The sequence below is a fragment of the Lissotriton helveticus genome, chromosome 3_2 (genome assembly GCF_964261635.1).
Source record: "Lissotriton helveticus chromosome 3_2, aLisHel1.1, whole genome shotgun sequence".
In the NCBI taxonomy this organism is placed as follows: Eukaryota; Metazoa; Chordata; class Amphibia; order Caudata; family Salamandridae; genus Lissotriton; species Lissotriton helveticus.
The window spans coordinates 148,773,877-148,795,841 of NC_136062.1; the positions used below are offsets into that span (position 1 = coordinate 148,773,877).

General features: G+C 47.2%; 1 protein-coding gene across 6 annotated transcripts in view; it reads left to right on the forward strand.

Moving 5' to 3' along the window:
* ZNF592 (zinc finger protein 592) overlaps window positions 1–21,965 on the forward strand; it is a 424,279-nt gene that overhangs the window by 13,936 nt on the left and 388,378 nt on the right. For all 6 annotated transcript variants that reach the window (XM_078684936.1, XM_078684940.1, XM_078684941.1 and 3 more), the window contains one exon: window positions 5,074–5,259. The gene's annotated coding sequence lies outside the window, so the exon portion shown is untranslated. The remainder of the gene's footprint in view (window positions 1–5,073; window positions 5,260–21,965) is intronic.

Genomic DNA, 21,965 nt, shown 5'->3' on the forward strand with positions numbered 1-21,965 from the left:
CAAGTAAGGGCAACTGGACCGCAAGCCCTGGGGGGTCTGCCGCGAGCCCGCATCCAGTATGCACAGAGCGAGACTCTGTAAAAAGTAAAGGTGACTCCGGACACGGGAGAGATCCTGGTGCTAACTACTAACCAGGACAAGGGCCTACCCCGACCCCTGTTACACAATAAATGCACGCATGTTCTCCCCAGGCAAACAACGCCGGGTGGCCCTGAACACCAAACGCAGTGTATGCCAAGGAAGCCATACCCACAGACGCTCGAAGAGGACCCTGGCCCACAGGACCGGAGTCGATCGCGCAGCTAAGCGAGCCACTCCCACTGCCTGTCCAGCCTCCTGATGTCTGCTTAATCTCCTTCTCCATGGAGGGGCCTACTCTTTATTGTTCTTATTTATGAAAGAATCACCATGCTTCGATGCTCGTTTATTTCACAAGTGTATCCTACTTAAATGCTTAACTGGACCATGTTTCACATCCTCCCCCCCCAGCTCCCCCCTCCGGTTCTCCTTAGATTTGGCAGGATGTGAGGCAATCAGTGCTCGCCCTTGCCGCCTTCATTGTGGTTTATTGGCGAGTGCATTACAGAAAGTAGATCAGTACCGGATGAATGCAAACTGCCCCCCACCCTCATCGCATGCAAAATGACTGGAAATCCTAAGTAGGTGCCATGAAATCAGAGGCCTTGTTACTGCGGTTCATCCTCCTATTAAAAACAATCATGTGAAAGTCATTACGTGTGACTTTTACTCTCTGAACGTGCTTCTTCATTGGTTTGACAGTTTATGTGCAGTTATGTAGATGGGTGGATCCACAAATGGGCCAGTGGTTGTGTGGGTCAGTGGAATAGTTAGTGCATAATGGGTGAATGGATGGTTGAGAGTACATACGTGAGTGAGTGAAAAGCAGCAGTGAGATGAGAGAGTACCCATATCCCAGTTACAGGATTGCCTCAGACTCCAGCATCCTGGACTCGGCCATTCAGGCACGCGCTCACCTCACCCATCCAGCCACCTCTCTTTTATCTATGTACACACTCGTCCATTTATCCAGCCAGCCACCTGACCATGTATTCATTCACCCAGTCATTCATCGATTTATCTACCTATTGTCTCGTTCTCTCATTCACCTCTTCGTCAATCCGTACAACCACATATACAAAGCTGCCAATCAAGAAGCACGTTAATTAACAAGCATTGGCAAAGCCAATAGGGTTCGGCAATCCGAGCGCTATAGGCGCTAGCTATGTGTTATAGAGTGGAGTGGATGCATGTGGTGTGGAGTGGAATTATGTGGGTTGAGGTGGAATTGTTTGCTGTGGAATTGTGTGGGGCTGAGTGTAGTTTTGTGGAGTGGAATTACGTGGCATGGTGTGCATTGGAATTATGTGACTATTATGTTGGTATTGAGTGTAGTGTAATTATGTGGATTGGGATTGTGTGTTTTGGATTGTTATTATGTGGAGTGGTATTGTGTGCGGTGGAGTGGCATGCAGTGGAGTGGAAATATGTGGTATGGTGCTGAATTTTGTAGCATGATGTGGCATTCTGTGTTGCACTCAACTCAATTGTTATCACTGTCAAGAAAGGGGACCTCTAACCTCCTGACAGACTATCTTTGCTAAAACCTAAGTGTTCTGATGTGCTGAGGTATGTCATTTGTTTCATGGCCGTTTCAGAGAAAAAACTAAGCCAAGGGTCTCTCTTCTAATAGTCTTGAAGAACTTTATGGGAGACACGTAATGCTTCATAAAAATTGTGATTACAAGACTCTAAGGCCTAATCTCTTTCATTCGAAAAGACAAAAAGGTTCAAATAAAAATTCGGACTGTGGGGATCTTGTTACATTAATATATCTATCACGGAGTGGTATGCAAAAATAAATGCTTGTTCAAAACACGGAGCTGGGCTGGAGAAGTTAATCTGCCTCATAGCCTCATAGCTCTCACGTTCTGTTTATCTCCTAGAAAGCTGATTTATGAGGGAGGTTATCAACCGAAAGAAATTCACCACGCTGGCGGGAGCTGGGCACCAGCAGTGTGTGGAGAAGGAAGTTCAGCCTCTGGCTGGTGCACCCAGACGATCTGTCACAGGCATGTGATACGCAGTTTCCCACTTCCTTGCAGAGGATGTGGTCTGGTGGCTACATTGTTAGCTGTGATACAAGGACATCTAAGTTATGATCCTGTCTTCCACATATTGAGCATAACTGTGTGATCCTGGGCAAATAACTGTGCAGCAGTGCTTTTGCACGCACAATGGAGAAAGAAAAAGACAACATTTTTTTTTTTAAAAAGGGGAGAAAGCAGGAACCTGCAAGACAGAGATAAAGGGGCAGGGACTGTCCTGAAATCTGTTAAAGAGGCATGAGGTTTACTCTAGACAATGCAGCCTTAGTATTCTGGGCCCTGGTGCCAGCCGCAGGCTTCTGAGCAAATCTTCCCGCACCAACACGGATTCTTCAACAAATGAAGCACTGATTTCTATCAAACCATCAAGTTTGACAGTTTTTAGGTCAAGATAATGTCTCTCCACTGAAGCATTTTAAAAATATGTACATGGAGCTAAATGCACTACATTGCGAGTGGAACTGAGAGTAGTCTTCTTTTTAGTCTTGTAAATTTGAGCACAATGTCCGCAAGCGTTGATTGGTCAATTTTACAAGTACTCAGCAGTTTTCACTTAATTAACTTTGTATAGCAGCAAACATGATGTTGCAATCCCCTTACATTTGGGGATGGACATAAAGTTGACTAAAAATGTACCAAGTGACTGTCTCAGATGCCACTTTCATCCTAGTTTAAAAAAAACTTTAAGAATGAAACTACACATCCCAGAATGCACCTGTGCTGTTGGTTAAAAAGCAAATAATTGGTGAAAGTGTCACTCAATCTTTTCTGAAATGTATCTCATTACATGGCCGTAACTAAATAGCTCCACTCATGGTAAAGTATCCTCAGTGTCACTCGTAAGACTTGAATGTCATACGTAAGCAGTCTGAAAACGTACCAGCTATGTGAGGCAGAACTACAGATGAGACAGAAAGTCCGTCCTCCTAAACAAATAACTGACAGTAGAAGGGAGAGTGCGAACCTGTTGTGCTTCTTCTTGAATAATCTAGCTTCTAGGCAACATAAGCAAAACAAGCATTTACAATGCAACGGTTTCGCCTTTGGAAATGTTAAAGCTATTTGCAATGTAAATGACAATGCCATTTATTTATCTGTTTTCAAAACCAACACATGAATACAAATGTTGTCATTTACAATGCCAATAGCTCAAACTTTTCCAAAGGCGAAACCGTTGCATTGTAAATGCTTGTTTAATTTATGAAGGGAACAAACGGCCTGTACCAGGTAATTGAAGAAACAGCTGGAGAAACAGCTGAGGAGTGACATAGTAGAGGGTAGGCCGCAGATGGTTATGGGAGGTTGCAAGATTGCTGGGCAACCAAACCATTGGAGACCAGCAGAACAGACCCCTCCAGGCACCTCCCCCAAGCGCCAATCAATGCTTGTAGATCAGAGTCACAGCTAGAGTAACTATTACAGGGGCTGTTCAGGTCAAATTATGATACCTATAGTAACTGCAAGAAACTGTAGGCTATGGGTTGCGGGCTGCTACGACCCCCTCCGGATTCAGCGAGATTCCGAGCCGCAACACACCCTGCTACTTAGCATTATCACTTCGTCACTTCTGCTAGTCGCCACAAGTGGCTGGAGTTGAAGAATCAGTCACTCACATTTGCCTTGTAAATATTTTGACACCTGTACAATCCTTTCCACACTTTTCCACCGAATTTCAATTGTCACTGGAATACATGACCATTGTTCTGTATGCTTTGCAGAGAGGCCAACCCACTGACAAGCGCTTTGCTTTGGCTTCAGCCTCAAAACTCTCAATCGAAGCCCCTCATATACACCTGGCACGGCTCAAAGTATGCACTATGCAAGAGATGCACGGAACAAAATACAGAAACACAACATGATAAAATAACTATCACTCATGGGGAATGCAAGATAAAGTATAACTTTGAATTAAAGAGGAATTAAATCACTGACCTGTATTGCCTTAATGTTTTTAACATTCATTGTTCTTTAATCAATTCATGTTTTTGGCATTTTATTTTAAGGGCATGAAGATAGGGCCCGTTTTATCGCCATATAGCAAATAACTGTCTTTACAATAAGCACATATTTCTTCCTTTGCACTTGACACGGATGTTTGGATCAACTTTGCAGGGCAGCTAAAACCCCTCTCGTCCTTTGGATCATTTTCGTGAAGGAATACATACAGCAGGTCTAATTTTAAAGGGGCAAGGGCCTGGGGTGTCATACTGGGGGAGATTCGCGTCATTAGGGGTCTCAGTAAAATATATACAACACAAGACAAGCATTAGAACCCTTGCCATTACATGCAAGGCACCAAATCAATTGTGCTTGCATCCACTCCTATGTGTGCCGAATGGGAAAGGGTGAGATCTATGACGGATAGCTGCCCTCACGCAGGTATGGAGGTTCCGACACCTGAAACTGAGCTGCTGAAAGCCTCACATGCCTATAGTGGATACTACCATAGACTACAATGGCAACAAAGGGCTTTAAAATGGTAAGCCCTGCGTCGTGCATCACAGTTCAGAAAGTTGATTTGCTGCCTGGCTTCCATCTCCTGCTACAGAGTGACTGGGCTTGGGACATATGGCCCAGACTTAAATACATCAATTTGTTCAGAGTTTTGATTGGATCTCCTAATAAATCGATTAATTTGATATTTGTGCAGTAATGTCTAGGAATTTCAGTGGGACGTAGCCCAAAAGCCCTAATGGAGCAACCGCACCTGGCTATGATAGTTTTACTTGTTTTTCCTGAACTGCACAGTAGTGCTAGCAATGATCACATGATACAGCTGCCAAAAATCTACCGCTGATAAGCTGCCTACAATAATTCAGTGTGTGAACTGTAATGAAATGTATGCTGTATCTCAGAGAAAAAGCCTATGATCCAGATATTAGACAACTCACCTGTTATATTTTGGTCCAATCAAAAACATTAAAATTTTGTTTTTTGGCCCGTGTAGGTAATGCGACAGACAGTAGAACTCTCACATCAGCACTGCTGTTCTCCTATGAGGGAAACCTAAGAGACCAACTACACCATCAATGACTGACAGTGGCAACAAACCACATCACCATTTCCAATGGACACTGCCACTAAACTTCAACAACACGCCTCCTGATACCATCTATAGATCCATCTGCTTCTGGTATGTACAGTAGTAATCCAGGGCAGCTGGGCAGTGTGGGTTACAATAGGTAGTGGAAAATTGACCTCTGGATTGCTGCTGGGCTGGCTTGATTTTAGTTCTGTGCTTCAAGGCACAGCTTGGTGGGTATGAAGGTTGATACATCACAAATACTGCATTTGGTAAAGTGAAGTTGTTGAACACCTTGCACAAGTGGGAATGGGGATGTTCTCCTTTTGTTGGCAGTAGCAGGGGACTATTGCTTCCAGTTTAACTTAACTAAGTCCGTTCCTAAGTCATTATATGTTTATAATGGTATATTTTTTGTCACAAAGTTAGCTGAATAGGGTGATCATATTCACCAGAAATCTGCATAACCTCCCAGGCTAAATTCACTTCAAATATCTCACCTCTTCCCATTTGTGATATTGTTTAACTGATTAACAGTGCATCGCATAATTACAGCCTGCTTTACTGGTATTGGCATTTACATGAAAAATGTCTTTGAAATTGGATTTTTCAATATTTGTATGTGCTACATTGATCCCCAAAATATTTCCTAATCAGGGATGTGGAATTACTATAGCCTGACACCCAGGACATATAGTTTGGGGTCCAGGGCGACAAGTTTTCTTGACTATTTTTTCTTTGGAACAAGTAGACCCAACCCCCTGCATCACAAACACTTTGGCTGCCAGTTTGCATTATCACATAATGGATCAGGGAAGGGCACTGTCTGCAGTTAAGGTAATATTTTTGTTCATTTGTTAGTGCTATTTAAACTTGTATGTATGGTTCATAAATTGAAAGCTTTTATTATTAGCGAGAGTGCTCTAAGTAAATGTCGTAAGCACTGACTGCACTACTGACAGTGGTTCCAGTATAAAAATGTGCACACATGTTTTCAAAGTTCAACAAATGAGGCTATGTATAATGCTCCCAGAATGCTCTTGATGCAAATATTTGCAGAAGCTTGCAAGCAAGATTGATGATTCTTTGCTTTAAAAAAAAAATGTTGATAAAAAAATGAAAGCGGGAAAAAACATTTAGCTAAACTACTGTAAAATGTCAAGTACCATTTCTATTCAGCATCATTTAGTAACGTGTTGATGCATGCTAGTATTTCCTCAAAATATTCGTAATGGAAAATCAGTGTAACCAGTTTCAATAAGATTATGGGAAACAAAAATAAACAAACCTTTGTAAAGCCAGTAGGTCTGAAATTAGTGGTCAGCTTTTTAGTTTTGTCAATGTGTGACTTGATTTGGCATGGTTTTTGTAAAAACCTTATTGGTGTGGGAGCTGCCATGCCCTGACCATTATAACAGACATTGGCAAAAGCAAAAATTGCTCTTGGTCTAAAAAATCACACACTGCCACAGTAGTTACTTGCACTGAACAAAGCTAGTTTATGTGTCGAAATGCTCCTTGTGAAAAAGCAGAATGCTGTCATTCACAGTGAAGCCTGCCGATACAGGGAGAGAGATAGAATTTTAATAAACGCAAAAGGGCATGGTCAACGCTGGGCCGGATTAGGGTCCCAATTATCAAAGAAAGTCTCAAAAGTGCACCCATGGTATATGTCCTTGCATTAAGTGCAGCTTTCGTTAATTCCCAAGAATTTACAGATGTAGGACAAGAAATAGTACTCCTAGGAAATTTTTGTGAACTGAATTTTAGCATGAGCAAATATGCATGTGTAGATTTGCTCATGCGAAAATCTGAGTGTTTGCAAGTTCACTCTCCCTCCAACCTCCTTTTTTCCCCAACTCTGGAAGAAGGTTTATGTCTGTCATAGTCATTCAATTTCCCACATTTCTCAGCGTGGGGAAAAATTAGAGAAGAGTTGTGGAAATCCCTTAAAACATGCAAGTTAGTAGGTTTGCACAGACTCAAAAGGGTATCTAACCCTGGAATTTTTGCTTGCCACGACATACAGCCCCAGTATGTACATCTGCAGAAATGTGGCAACATAAGGGGATTGCAATATTCAAATACTACTATGGTGAGCCCTGGCATAATCAGAGAGTCCATATCAGAGCTCTTATATAATGAGATTGCTGACATAATTTGTTGCCGCACTACATGGCACCAAAGGGATAAGTGGTTTGTGTTACAGGACAAATAGATTTATGAAGCAACCTGCCCCATGGACAAGAAGATATTTTAATAAACTCCACTCCCCTGCTATATATAGTATCATGTATAATGTACCAAAAATATTTTTTTATAGTCTCGGATTAAGGATTGTCTGATCTGTGATAATTTATTAATGGGAATCATGTAACTTTTTTGTACGTATATCTCACTTTCTAAATTCTGTTGCTTAAACTCCCTGTCAAAGGCAGAGCACAAATAAAATAAAATTGTATTTTCCCCAGCTAACAGAATAAGCTGTACCTAACCTGCCAACAGAGAAGCTGTTGGATCATTCGGCTATAAATTACATTTCATCTTAAGTAGGTTTCACTACGGTGTGCTGTCTTCATATTTGCAGTCAAACTAAAGGCCCATATCATTCTAGAATTTCAGGACCAATTATTTTGTAAATATTCCAATGTATTTAATGGGGGGTAGTCTAAATATGTGGCATGGATCACACCCTTCTAGTCTTACATTGAAAACCCCAGCCTTCAATGACAACTAAGATAGCTCTTAGTAACCCTCCTTTAGTAAACTTGCCATTAATGGTGCACTTTGGTACACAACCAAGACTGAACATTTTTACAATTTGATAGTATGCCTGTTGGCTGATGTGTTTGGTTCTATTAAACAACCCATCTAGATCTCTAGTGGCTGATATTGATATCCGGTTTAATGGACACGTACTTGAAAACAGGTTACTTGGCTGAGAGTATGTTAAAAATCACATGGTGTAACCTGCTGAGTATGAAGCAGAGTTTTGTTTAGCAAGATATTGAAACTGATGATTGCCAAGCTGCCATTTTTTTCTGCTTTTATTTAAAGCCTACCTGGGTGTATAAACACACGTCTTGTACTTTCAAGCACAATGAATGTACTTTAATATGACTATAAAATATGCCAAAGTTTCCTGGCTTAATAGATCTCTACAGAGGTATTGAATTCCTATCACAGGATGCATAGAGCTCCTATCTAAGGGCAAGGATAACACGTTTTCATGTTTAGTTTCTCAACTGGACAGGTAGGCCCACCTGCTGTGGCACAACATCTTTGGCCACAAGTTTATAATAATACCACAATATGGATCCATGAAGGAGGATTGTATGCAGCTAAGGCAAGTTTTGTATCCATATGTACACATTATTACATTTCTATATATGGTTAATCAATTTAAAGCAGTGACCATTAGTGGAAGTTCTCCAAGGCAAAGCTTTGAGCTGTGAGCTACCTTGCATTTCTGAGAGTGGCCCTAGTATAAAAACTTGTATTTATGTTTGCAAAACTTAAACATTTGAGGCCCTGTATAATGCTCCCTGATTATATGCAAATAATATAAGTATGAAGGCAAGATTGGTGATCGCTTGCTTTCAGAACAAAGTGTTCATAAAAATTGAAAGCTTGGACAGATGTTCTGATAATCTATTAGAGAATTTGAAATATTTCGCTAAAGCATCATTTTATATAACTTTTATTGGTGGTGTGGTGTGGTGGGACTGGTATTGGTGGTGGGACTGGTATTGGTATTGGTGGTGCTGGTATTGGTGCTGGTATTGGTGTTGGTATTGGTGGTAGTGGTATTCGTGGTAGAGGTAGTAATAGTGGTATTGGTGGTATTGGTGGTGGTGGTATTGGTGTTTGATATTGGTGGTTGTGTTATTATTGGTGGTTGTGTTATTATTGGTGGTTGTGTTATTATTGGTGGTTGTGTTATTATTGGTGGTCGTGGTATTGGCGGTCGTGGCATTGGCGGTCGTGGCATTGGCGGTCGTGGCATTGGCGGTCGTGGCATTGGCGGTCGTGGCATTGGCGGTCGTGGCATTGGCGGTCGTGGCATTGGCGGTCGTGGTATTGGCGGTCGTGGTATTGGCGGTCGTGGTATTGGCGGTCGTGGTACAGGTGGTCGTGGTATTGGTGGAGGGACTGGTATTGGTGGTGTGGTGGGACTGGTATTGGTGGTGTGGTGGGACTGGTATTGGTGGTGTGGTGGGACTGGTATTGGTGGTGTGGTGGGACTGGTATTGGTGGTGGTGGTATTAGTGGTATTGGTGATGGTGGTATTAGTGGTAGTGGTGATGGTTGTATTAGTGGTAGTGGTATTGGTGGTGGTGGTATTGGTTGTATTGGTGGTAGTGGTATTGGTAATGGGTGTATTGGTGGTGATATTTGTGGTGGTGGCGGCGTTGGTATTGGTGCTGGTCGTGGTATTGGTGCTGGTCGTGGTATTGGTGGTGGTCATGGTATTGGTGCTGGTCGTGGTATTGGTGGTGGTATTGATGATATTGGTGGTGGTGTTATTGGTGATGGTATTGGTAATGGTGGTTGTGGTTTTGGCGGTGGTATTGGTGGCGGTATTGGCGGTGGTATTGGTGGTATTATTGGTATTGATGGTGGTATTGGTGGTGGTGGTATTGTGGGTGGTATTGGTGGTGGAGGGGGTATTTTTGGTGGTGGTGGTGGTGTTGTTAATAAAACAGGCTTTTGAAAACAACCCTCCAGGTGGCTTTAGTGCAGATGACATGTACCACAGATGTGCTGTTGTCAGCTTCAGCCCATTCGCACATGATTATGTGCTACCTGGAATTCACATGAAGTAATTCGCTAATCATTTCTAAATCCATTTTACTTGGGGCGGCCATGCTGCTTAAAAAAACACAAGCGGATTCAGCTGAAGCAGAGCATGTCCGGCCTGAGAAACTCAATAAAGTAAATAGTGCTTACAGACTAAATAACAGGTCCCGTGCAACATCCAAATTAAAGGGACCAGTAGCCTTGGTAGGTTACAAATGAAGACAACGCCGTACGTAGGAGGGACTAACAAGCCTATTAACGAATCTCAGGGCAGCATTTAGCGAAGACAATGACACAAGCCAATGAAAAAATGTGGGCGGAGAGTGGGCGTGGCTTCTCTCCCATACTCTACTTCAGCAGTTTCGCAGAGCGAGCATCGCATGCATGCACGCTTCCGCTAGGCTCCACCTAAGAAATTAAATCTCGAAACATAATTTTTCAAAGTTAAAAACGATTGTAAAGAAATTTTCATGTTTTGTTTATACAAGAAGTGGCTGACCTGAAACCACAGAGGTGGGTGTTCTAAGTGTTTGAAAGCTGGGTTCTTCTGCTGCCCGATGGAAGTCATGTGAGACCTCTCCCACCCCTGTGACTTCTTCTCTCCGGGCACCAACAGCATAGGGTAAACTTCATGCAGCCCAGTGGTAACACCAAATGACAGGGCCCGTTCAGGATGTGACCTGGTCTCCTGTATTTTTGAGTTATTCATCAGCCTTCAGCAGATTAGGACCGCAGAGCCCCACCTTCCTGTCCTACTGCCCTTGGGCGCTGCTGGTGCCCACTGTTAATAGAGGTCAGTGGGCGAACCAGGGGCACACGGGGGCTTTAGGGGTGCCTTCTGGGACACCTGCTGTTTGCCTGGGTTTGTGCAGTATAGAGGGCGTCCGGTGAGCACGTGAGAGTGTACAGTACTGAACTGCCCTGCGCTGCTACTGCTGATGGGAAAGCCATGTTTAAACAAGCAGAGCGGCTGCTAAACTGTCTTTAAATCACTGTGCGTTATTATACAAGTGTGATAAGAAAGATGAGCATGGGGAGAGGATTTCTGTTCGTAGATTACAATAAAAATGATTGACGTGTGATGTTTGATAGCGTGGATTACAGAGCGCAAAATTTGCATAGCATGTGATCAAAGCCCGGCAGGAACATAATGACACCAGTGCACAATCACTACTCCCAAACACTACTGTTAAGTTACATAGTAACTGTAAGCCTATCATGCCCTAACAACTAGCCATAACCAAAACTCTGACCCTCAACTAAACAGCCAAATTAACTCGGCTAAAAAAATAATATTCTAACTTCCACGTGACTGCGCCAGAATACCCTAAACACGAACTCTATCTGTAATGCACTTGTTAATGCAAACCCCCTGCAGTACCCGAATCGCAATGAGCACCACTACCCCTGCTAGGCAAGATGGCTGGCGCTGCTTTGGAACGCATAATAGGATTGCATTATAATTATGCGTTCCAAAGAAGTGTCGGCCATCTTGGATGTGGCGAAAATCGGTAGAGCGGCTGAACTCGAGGCAGGCAAACACTATTTGCCACATCGGTGGGATTGTAAATGCAACACTTGCTGCCTACATTCTCAGTTTTCAATCTTGTTTGGAATCTTACATTACGTACTGCTTGCTCAGTAAATGACAATACTGACTCACGAGTATCCTGTCCAAAGTTTGGTGAATCTTCTACCCACAGTAACATGTGAATGTATGGAGCACCTCTAGCTTGACTTTCTATCCCCCAAAAATAATCAGTGGCCTCAAATAGAGGAGGATTACTTTTGTTGCAGACTAAGTGAAGTATCACTTGAAATTCATGATTAAAGGACCTGCAAGCATTTGTTGGATTCGTCGAGCGAAATTCATCTGGGGCCTGATGTACGACCATTTTTTTGCGGTCGCAAACGTGAAATCAGCCTGTTAACGAAAAATGGTCTGCCCCATGTACTAACCCTATTTTGCGAGTCGGTGAGCTATTACCGAATCACAAAATAGGGTTTTACGACTCTCTATTAGGAAGGGGAGTGCCAAGGGTGTCACTTCCTAATAGTGACTAGCACTTCAATGTATGATTGTTGTGCAACCGTATTTGCGGTCGCAAAACACTCGCAGTTTTCCTCCTACTTCAGGTAGGTGGTTAGCCACTTGCAAACAGTAGGTGGTCCCCAGGGGACCCCTTCCTTTTTAGGTTTTGCCTAGCGAAAGCTGCGCTCTGCGCAGCTTTTCGCGCAGGCGAAATCCTGTTGAGAACTGTAGGGTGCTTTGGGTCGGCCCTCGTCATTGATTGGCTGGCTCCGTAAACGGAGCCTTGCCATTGGACGAGGGGCCTGTCCGTCAATGCCGGACCAGACACGGGGGCGTTCCCGACATTCTTTGCCTTTTGCCGACGTCACGGGACGCCGGGAACGCCCCCGATTCTGTTCCGGCATTGCCGGCACCTCCCTTGCTCTACTGTCATCACCACAACACTGTGCCCATTTTATCCCAAGCTAAACACTCGGAGAGGCGCAGTGACCGGGTCTTTGAAGGCCGCTCTCCCAATGAAAACAAGTTTTCTCTCCGAGTCAGCACGAGCAGGAAGACGAGCAGCGCGCCTCCCAGCTGGCCTCTCGCATCAGCATCCAGAGCTGCCCTGCGCGGTGTGTAGCTTCAGTGGAGCTTCAGAGTGCAGAGTGGAGCTTCAGAGTGGAGCTTCAGAGTGGAGCTTCAGAGTGGAGCTTCAGAGTGGAGCTTCAGAGTGGAGCTTCAGAGTGGAGCTTCAGAGTGGAGCTTCAGAGTGGAGCTTCAGAGTGGAGCTTCAGAGTGGAGCTTCAGAGTGGAGCTTCAGAGTGGAGCTTCAGAGTGGAGCTTCAGAGTGCAGCTTCAGAGTGCAGCTTCAGAGTGGAGCTTCAGAGTGCAGAGTGGAGCTTCAGAGTGCAGCTTCAGAGTGGAGCTTCAGAGTGCAGAGTGGAGCTTCAGAGTGCAGATTCAGAGTGGAGCTTCAGAGTGCAGATTCAGAGTGGAGCTTCAGAGTGCAGAGTGGAGCTTCAGAGTGCAGATTCAGAGTGGAGCTTCAGAGTGCAGAGTGGAGCTTCAGAGTGCAGATTCAGAGTGGAGCTTCAGAGTGCAGAGTGGAGCTTCAGAGTGCAGATTCAGAGTGGAGCTTCAGAGTGCAGAGTGGAGCTTCAGAGTGGAGCTTCAGAGTGCAGAGTGGAGCTTCAGATTGGAGCTTCAGAGTGCAGAGTGGAGCTTCAGATTGGAGCTTCAGAGTGGAGCTTCAGAGTGGAGCTTCAGAGTGGAGCTTCAGAGTGCAGATTCAGAGTGGAGCTTCAGAGTGGAGCTTCAGAGTGGAGCTTCAGAGTGGAGCTTCAGAGTGGAGCTTCAGAGTGGAGATTCAGAGTGGAGATTCAGAGTGGAGCTTCAGAGTGGAGATTCAGAGTGGAGATTCAGAGTGGAGCTTCAGAGTGCAGAGTGGAGCTGCAGATTCAGAGTGGAGCTGCAGATTCAGAGTGGAGCTGCAGAGTGCAGATTCAGAGTGCAGAGTGGAGCTTCAGAGTGCAGATTCAGAGTGGAGCATCAGAGTGCAGATTCAGAGTGGAGCTTCAGAGTGCAGAGTGGAGCTTCAGAGTGCAGATTCAGAGTGGAGCTTCAGAGTGCAGAGTGGAGCTTCAGAGTGCAGATTCAGAGTGGAGCTTCAGAGTGCAGAGTGGAGCTTCAGAGTGCAGATTCAGAGTGGAGCTTCAGAGTGCAGAGTGGAGCTTCAGAGTGGAGATTCAGAGTGGAGCTTCAGAGTGCAGAGTGGAGCTTCAGAGTGGAGCTTCAGAGTGCAGAGTGGAGCTTCAGAGTGGAGCTTCAGAGTGCAGAGTGGAGCTTCAGAGTGGAGCTTCAGAGTGCAGAGTGGAGCTTCAGAGTGGAGCTTCAGAGTGGAGCTTCAGAGTGGAGCTTCAGAGTGGAGCTTCAGAGTGGAGCTTCAGAGTGGAGCTTCAGAGTGGAGCTTCAGAGTGGAGCTTCAGAGTGGAGCTTCAGAGTGCAGATTCAGAGTGGAGCTTCAGAGTGCAGAGTGGAGCTTCAGAGTGCAGAGTGGAGCTTCAGAGTGCAGATTCAGAGTGGAGCTTCAGAGTGCAGATTCAGAGTGGAGCTTCAGAGTGCAGAGTGGAGCTTCAGAGTGCAGATTCAGAGTGGAGCTTCAGAGTGCAGAGTGGAGCTTCAGAGTGGAGATTCAGAGTGCAGAGTGGAGCTTCAGAGTGCAGAGTGGAGCTTCAGAGTGGAGCTTCAGAGTGCAGAGTGGAGCTTCAGAGTGGAGCTTCAGAGTGCAGAGTGGAGTTTCAGAGTGGAGCTTCAGAGTGCAGAGTGGAGCTTCAGAGTGGAGCTTCAGAGTGCAGAGTGGAGCTTCAGAGTGGAGCTTCAGAGTGCAGAGTGGAGTTTCAGAGTGGAGCTTCAGAGTGCAGAGTGGAGCTTCAGAGTGGAGCTTCAGAGTGGAGCTTCAGAGTGGAGCTTCAGAGTGGAGCTTCAGAGTGGAGCTTCAGAGTGCAGATTCAGAGTGGAGCTTCAGAGTGCAGAGTGGAGCTTCAGAGTGCAGAGTGGAGCTTCAGAGTGCAGATTCAGAGTGGAGCTTCAGAGTGCAGAGTGGAGCTTCAGAGTGCAGAGTGGAGCTTCAGAGTGCAGATTCAGAGTGGAGCTTCAGAGTGCAGATTCAGAGTGGAGCTTCAGAGTGGAGCTTCAGAGTGGAGCTTCAGAGTGGAGCTTCAGAGTGGAGCTTCAGAGTGGAGCTTCAGAGTGGAGCTTCAGAGTGGAGCTTCAGAGTGGAGCTTCAGAGTGGAGCTTCAGAGTGGAGCTTCAGAGTGGAGCTTCAGAGTGGAGCTTCAGAGTGGAGCTTCAGAGTGCAGATTCAGAGTGGAGCTTCAGAGTGCAGATTCAGAGTGGAGATTCAGAGTGGAGCTTCAGAGTGCAGAGTGGAGCTGCAGATTCAGAGTGGAGCTGCAGATTCAGAGTGGAGCTGCAGAGTGCAGATTCAGAGTGCAGAGTGGAGCTTCAGAGTGCAGATTCAGAGTGGAGCATCAGAGTGCAGATTCAGAGTGGAGCTTCAGAGTGCAGAGTGGAGCTTCAGAGTGCAGATTCAGAGTGGAGCTTCAGAGTGCAGAGTGGAGCTTCAGAGTGCAGATTCAGAGTGGAGCTTCAGAGTGCAGAGTGGAGCTTCAGAGTGCAGAGTGGAGCTTCAGAGTGGAGATTCAGAGTGCAGAGTGGAGCTTCAGAGTGCAGAGTGGAGCTTCAGAGTGGAGCTTCAGAGTGCAGAGTGGAGCTTCAGAGTGGAGCTTCAGAGTGCAGAGTGGAGCTTCAGAGTGGAGCTTCAGAGTGGAGCATCAGAGTGGAGAGTGGAGCTTCAGAGTGGAGCTTCAGAGTGGAGCTTCAGAGTGGAGCTTCAGAGTGGAGCTTCAGAGTGGAGCTTCAGAGTGGAGCTTCAGAGTGGAGAGTGGAGCTTCAGAGTGGAGCTTCAGAGTGGAGCTTCAGAGTGGAGCTTCAGAGTGGAGCTTCAGAGTGCAGAGTGGAGCTTCAGAGTGGAGCTTCAGAGTGGAGCTTCAGAGTGGAGCTTCAGAGTGGAGCTTCAGAGTGGAGCTTCAGAGTGGAGCTTCAGAGTGGAGCTTCAGAGTGCAGCTTCAGAGTGGAGCTTCAGAGTGGAGCTTCAGAGTGCAGAGTGGAGCTTCAGAGTGCAGAGTGGAGCTTCAGAGTGCAGAGTGGAGCTTCAGAGTGGAGCTTCAGAGTGCAGAGTGGAGCTTCAGAGTGCAGAGTGGAGCTTCAGAGTGCAGAGTGGAGCTTCAGAGTGGAGCTTCAGAGTGCAGAGTGGAGCTTCAGAGTGCAGAGTGGAGCTTCAGAGTGGAGCTTCAGAGTGGAGCTTCAGAGTGGAGCTTCAGAGTGGAGCTTCAGAGTGGAGAGTGGAGCTTCAGAGTGGAGCTTCAGAGTGGAGAGTGGAGCTTCAGAGTGGAGCTTCAGAGTGGAGCTTCAGAGTGGAGCTTCAGAGTGGAGCTTCAGAGTGGAGCTTCAGAGTGCAGAGTGGAGCTTCAGAGTGCAGATTCAGAGTGGAGCTTCAGAGTGCAGAGTGGAGCTTCAGAGTGCAGATTCAGAGTGGAGCTTCAGAGTGCAGAGTGGAGCTTCAGAGTGGAGCTTCAGAGTGCAGAGTGGAGCTTCAGAGTGGAGCTTCAGAGTGCAGAGTGGAGCTTCAGAGTGCAGAGTGGAGCTTCAGAGTGGAGCTTCAGAGTGCAGAGTGGAGCTTCAGAGTGGAGCTTCAGAGTGCAGAGTGGAGCTTCAGAGTGGAGCTTCAGAGTGCAGAGTGGAGCTTCAGAGTGGAGCTTCAGAGTGGAGCTTCAGAGTGGAGCTTCAGAGTGGAGCTTCAGAGTGGAGCTTCAGAGTGCAGAGTGGAGCTTCAGAGTGGAGCTTCAGAGTGGAGCTTCAGAGTGCAGAGTGGAGCTTCAGAGTGGAGCTTCAGAGTGGAGCTTCAGAGTGGAGCTTCAGAGTGGAGCTTCAGAGTGGAGCTTCAGAGTGGAGCTTCAGAGTGGAGCTTCAGAGTGGAGCTTCAGAGTGGAGCTTCAGAGTGGAGCTTCAGAGTGCAGATTCAGAGTGGAGCTTCAGAGTGCAGAGTGGAGCTTCAGAGTGCAGAGTGGAGCTTCAGAGTGCAGATTCAGAGTGGAGCTTCAGAGTGCAGAGTGGAGCTTCAGAGTGCAGAGTGGAGCTTCAGAGTGCAGATTCAGAGTGGAGCTTCAGAGTGCAGATTCAGAGTGGAGCTTCAGAGTGCAGAGTGGAGCTTCAGAGTGCAGATTCAGAGTGGAGCTTCAGAGTGCAGATTCAGAGTGGAGCTTCAGAGTGCAGATTCAGAGTGGAGCTTCAGAGTGGAGCTTCAGAGTGGAGCTTCAGAGTGGAGCTTCAGAGTGGAGCTTCAGAGTGGAGCTTCAGAGTGGAGCTTCAGAGTGGAGCTTCAGAGTGGAGCTTCAGAGTGGAGCTTCAGAGTGGAGCTTCAGAGTGGAGCTTCAGAGTGGAGCTTCAGAGTGGAGCTTCAGAGTGGAGCTTCAGAGTGGAGCTTCAGAGTGGAGATTCAGAGTGGAGCTTCAGAGTGGAGCTTCAGAGTGGAGATTCAGAGTGGAGCTTCAGAGTGCAGAGTGGAGCTGCAGATTCAGAGTGGAGCTGCAGATTCAGAGTGGAGCTGCAGAGTGCAGATTCAGAGTGCAGAGTGGAGCTTCAGAGTGCAGATTCAGAGTGGAGCATCAGAGTGCAGATTCAGAGTGGAGCTTCAGAGTGCAGAGTGGAGCTTCAGAGTGCAGATTCAGAGTGGAGCTTCAGAGTGCAGAGTGGAGCTTCAGAGTGCAGATTCAGAGTGGAGCTTCAGAGTGCAGAGTGGAGCTTCAGAGTGGAGCTTCAGAGTGCAGAGTGGAGCTTCAGAGTGCAGAGTGGAGCTTCAGAGTGGAGCTTCAGAGTGCAGAGTGGAGCTTCAGAGTGGAGCTTCAGAGTGCAGAGTGGAGCTTCAGAGTGGAGCTTCAGAGTGGAGCATCAGAGTGGAGCATCAGAGTGGAGCATCAGAGTGGAGCATCAGAGTGGAGCATCAGAGTGGAGCATCAGAGTGGAGCATCAGAGTGGAGCATCAGAGTGGAGCATCAGAGTGGAGCATCAGAGTGGAGCATCAGAGTGGAGCTTCAGAGTGGAGCTTCAGAGTGGAGCTTCAGAGTGGAGCTTCAGAGTGGAGCTTCAGAGTGGAGCTTCAGAGTGGAGCATCAGAGTGGAGCTTCAGAGTGCAGAGTGGAGCTTCAGAGTGCAGAGTGGAGCTTCAGAGTGCAGATTCAGAGTGGAGCTTCAGAGTGCAGAGTGGAGCTTCAGAGTGCAGATTCAGAGTGGAGCTTCAGAGTGCAGATTCAGAGTGGAGCTTCAGAGTGCAGATTCAGAGTGGAGCTTCAGAGTGCAGATTCAGAGTGGAGCTTCAGAGTGCAGAGTGGAGCTTCAGAGTGCAGATTCAGAGTGCAGAGTGGAGCTTCAGAGTGGAGCTTCAGAGTGGAGCTTCAGAGTGGAGCTTCAGAGTGGAGCTTCAGAGTGGAGCTTCAGAGTGGAGCTTCAGAGTGGAGCTTCAGAGTGGAGCTTCAGAGTGGAGCTTCAGAGTGGAGCTTCAGAGTGGAGCTTCAGAGTGGAGCTTCAGAGTGGAGCTTCAGAGTGGAGCTTCAGAGTGGAGCTTCAGAGTGGAGCTTCAGAGTGCAGAGTGGAGCTTCAGAGTGCAGATTCAGAGTGGAGCTTCAGAGTGCAGAGTGGAGCTTCAGAGTGGAGCTTCAGAGTGCAGAGTGGAGCTTCAGAGTGGAGCTTCAGAGTGGAGCTTCAGAGTGGTTGCACCCCCTCCCCTTTTTGACTGATAGTTCAAACCACCGATCCTTTCCTTTGCCCTTTTAACGGAACTTTGGACTGCCTCCCCCTCTTTTACATTTTCTAGAGAAAACAAAACATTAACCACTACATTAGCATAGCAGTTGACACCAGAACTGTATTCAAATTGAAAACCAACAACATCTTCAACAGAATCCTTTTTGTTTCTGCTGTGACCCTGCTACAGCACAGGCATTGTCCCCAGCAGTAATTCTGCAATGCCGGTAAGAATAGCTGTGGTGCCTACTGGACTCACTCACCCCCGCGGCGCCCCACGCCGTTATTTGCTGGGCGGCAACTTACTAGACATCACTTTCGTGCCATCTAGATTTCAGCGCGTTCTGCTGCCTTGGAACTATTCGCACAACAGACTGCTACTGACGACCCACCCCCAGGCAACATCTTCTGAATTTTCATAATTTGAAAGAACTAGTAACATGTCCTCATCAGGAATTCAAAAGAAATTGCCACGGTCTCGTCGCTGTTTAAATGTTTTTACTGTTTTTGTTTTGTTGTATATATTTATATGTTATTAAAGTTTTATATTCCTACTACTTTGTTGGAGTGCTATATATTTTTAATGTGACACATAATTGTAAAAACTTTGATGTACAAAGAGTCATTCCTGGAATCTTCCGCTTCAGGCTCGGTCCCCTCCCCAATCACAATACAGGATGGTTTTCAGATAGTAGGAACACGTGTGGTGTGACGGATCTCATCGGGTGTGGGCCTTGATCTACTATAACTCCTTTATGGAGCTTCAGAGTGCAGAGTGGAGCTTCAGAGTGGAGCTTCAGAGTGCAGAGTGGAGCTTCAGAGTGGAGCTTCAGAGTGGAGCTTCAGAGTGGAGCTTCAGAGTGGAGCTTCAGAGTGGAGCTTCAGAGTGGAGCTTCAGAGTGGAGCTTCAGAGTGGAGCTTCAGAGTGGAGCTTCAGAGTGGAGCTTCAGAGTGGAGCTTCAGAGTGGAGCTTCAGAGTGGAGCTTCAGAGTGCAGATTCAGAGTGCAGAGTGGAGCTTCAGAGTGCAGAGTGGAGCTTCAGAGTGCAGATTCAGAGTGGAGCTTCAGAGTGCAGAGTGGAGCTTCAGAGTGCAGATTCAGAGTGGAGCTTCAGAGTGCAGAGTGGAGCTTCAGAGTGCAGAGTGGAGCTTCAGAGTGGAGATTCAGAGTGCAGAGTGGAGCTTCAGAGTGCAGAGTGGAGCTTCAGAGTGGAGCTTCAGAGTGCAGAGTGGAGCTTCAGAGTGGAGCTTCAGAGTGGAGCATCAGAGTGGAGAGTGGAGCTTCAGAGTGGAGCTTCAGAGTGGAGCTTCAGAGTGGAGCTTCAGAGTGGAGCTTCAGAGTGGAGCTTCAGAGTGGAGCTTCAGAGTGCAGATTCAGAGTGGAGCTTCAGAGTGCAGATTCAGAGTGGAGCTTCAGAGTGCAGAGTGGAGCTTCAGAGTGGAGCTTCAGAGTGGAGCTTCAGAGTGGAGCTTCAGAGTGGAGCTTCAGAGTGGAGCTTCAGAGTGGAGCTTCAGAGTGGAGCTTCAGAGTGGAGCTTCAGAGTGGAGCTTCAGAGTGGAGCTTCAGAGTGGAGCTTCAGAGTGGAGCTTCAGAGTGCAGAGTGGAGCTTCAGAGTGCAGAGTGGAGCTTCAGAGTGCAGAGTGGAGCTTCAGAGTGCAGATTCAGAGTGGAGCTTCAGAGTGCAGAGTGGAGCTTCAGAGTGCAGATTCAGAGTGGAGCTTCAGAGTGCAGAGTGGAGCTTCAGAGTGCAGATTCAGAGTGGAGCTTCAGAGTGCAGAGTGGAGCTTCAGAGTGGAGCTTCAGAGTGCAGAGTGGAGCTTCAGAGTGCAGAGTGGAGCTTCAGAGTGGAGCTTCAGAGTGCAGAGTGGAGCTTCAGAGTGGAGCTTCAGAGTGGAGCTTCAGAGTGGAGCTTCAGAGTGGAGCTTCAGAGTGCAGAGTGGAGCTTCAGAGTGGAGCTTCAGAGTGGAGCTTCAGAGTGCAGAGTGGAGCTTCAGAGTGGAGCTTCAGAGTGGAGCTTCAGAGTGGAGCTTCAGAGTGGAGCTTCAGAGTGGAGCTTCAGAGTGGAGCTTCAGAGTGGAGCTTCAGAGTGGAGCTTCAGAGTGGAGCTTCAGAGTGCAGATTCAGAGTGCAGAGTGGAGCTTCAGAGTGCAGAGTGGAGCTTCAGAGTGCAGATTCAGAGTGGAGCTTCAGAGTGCAGAGTGGAGCTTCAGAGTGCAGATTCAGAGTGGAGCTTCAGAGTGCAGATTCAGAGTGGAGCTTCAGAGTGCAGATTCAGAGTGGAGCTTCAGAGTGCAGATTCAGAGTGGAGCTTCAGAGTGCAGCTTCAGAGTGCAGCTTCAGAGTGCAGCTTCAGAGTGGAGCTTCAGAGTGCAGCTTCAGAGTGGAGCTTCAGAGTGGAGCTTCAGAGTGGAGCTTCAGAGTGGAGCTTCAGAGTGGAGCTTCAGAGTGGAGCTTCAGAGTGGAGCTTCAGAGTGGAGCTTCAGAGTGGAGCTTCAGAGTGGAGCTTCAGAGTGGAGCTTCAGAGTGCAGAGTGGAGCTTCAGAGTGCAGAGTGGAGCTTCAGAGTGGAGCTTCAGAGTGCAGAGTGGAGCTTCAGAGTGCAGATTCAGAGTGGAGCTTCAGAGTGCAGAGTGGAGCTTCAGAGTGGAGCTTCAGAGTGCAGAGTGGAGCTTCAGAGTGGAGCTTCAGAGTGCAGAGTGGAGCTTCAGAGTGGAGCTTCAGAGTGCAGAGTGGAGCTTCAGAGTGGAGCTTCAGAGTGCAGAGTGGAGCTTCAGAGTGGAGCTTCAGAGTGCAGAGTGGAGCTTCAGAGTGGAGCTTCAGAGTGCAGAGTGGAGCTTCAGAGTGGAGCTTCAGAGTGGAGCTTCAGAGTGGAGCTTCAGAGTGGAGCTTCAGAGTGGAGCTTCAGAGTGGAGCTTCAGAGTGCAGAGTGGAGCTTCAGAGTGCAGAGTGGAGCTTCAGAGTGCAGAGTGGAGCTTCAGAGTGCAGATTCAGAGTGGAGCTTCAGAGTGCAGAGTGGAGCTTCAGAGTGCAGATTCAGAGTGGAGCTTCAGAGTGCAGATTCAGAGTGGAGCTTCAGAGTGCAGATTCAGAGTGGAGCTTCAGAGTGGAGCTTCAGAGTGGAGCTTCAGAGTGGAGCTTCAGAGTGGAGCTTCAGAGTGGAGCTTCAGAGTGGAGCTTCAGAGTGGAGCTTCAGAGTGGAGCTTCAGAGTGGAGCTTCAGAGTGCAGATTCAGAGTGGAGATTCAGAGTGGAGCTTCAGAGTGCAGAGTGGAGCTGCAGATTCAGAGTGGAGCTGCAGAGTGCAGATTCAGAGTGCAGAGTGGAGCTTCAGAGTGCAGATTCAGAGTGGAGCTTCAGAGTGCAGATTCAGAGTGGAGCATCAGAGTGCAGATTCAGAGTGGAGCTTCAGAGTGCAGAGTGGAGCTTCAGAGTGCAGATTCAGAGTGGAGCTTCAGAGTGCAGAGTGGAGCTTCAGAGTGCAGATTCAGAGTGGAGCTTCAGAGTGCAGAGTGGAGCTTCAGAGTGGAGATTCAGAGTGCAGAGTGGAGCTTCAGAGTGGAGCTTCAGAGTGCAGAGTGGAGCTTCAGAGTGGAGCTTCAGAGTGGAGCTTCAGAGTGGAGCATCAGAGTGGAGAGTGGAGCTTCA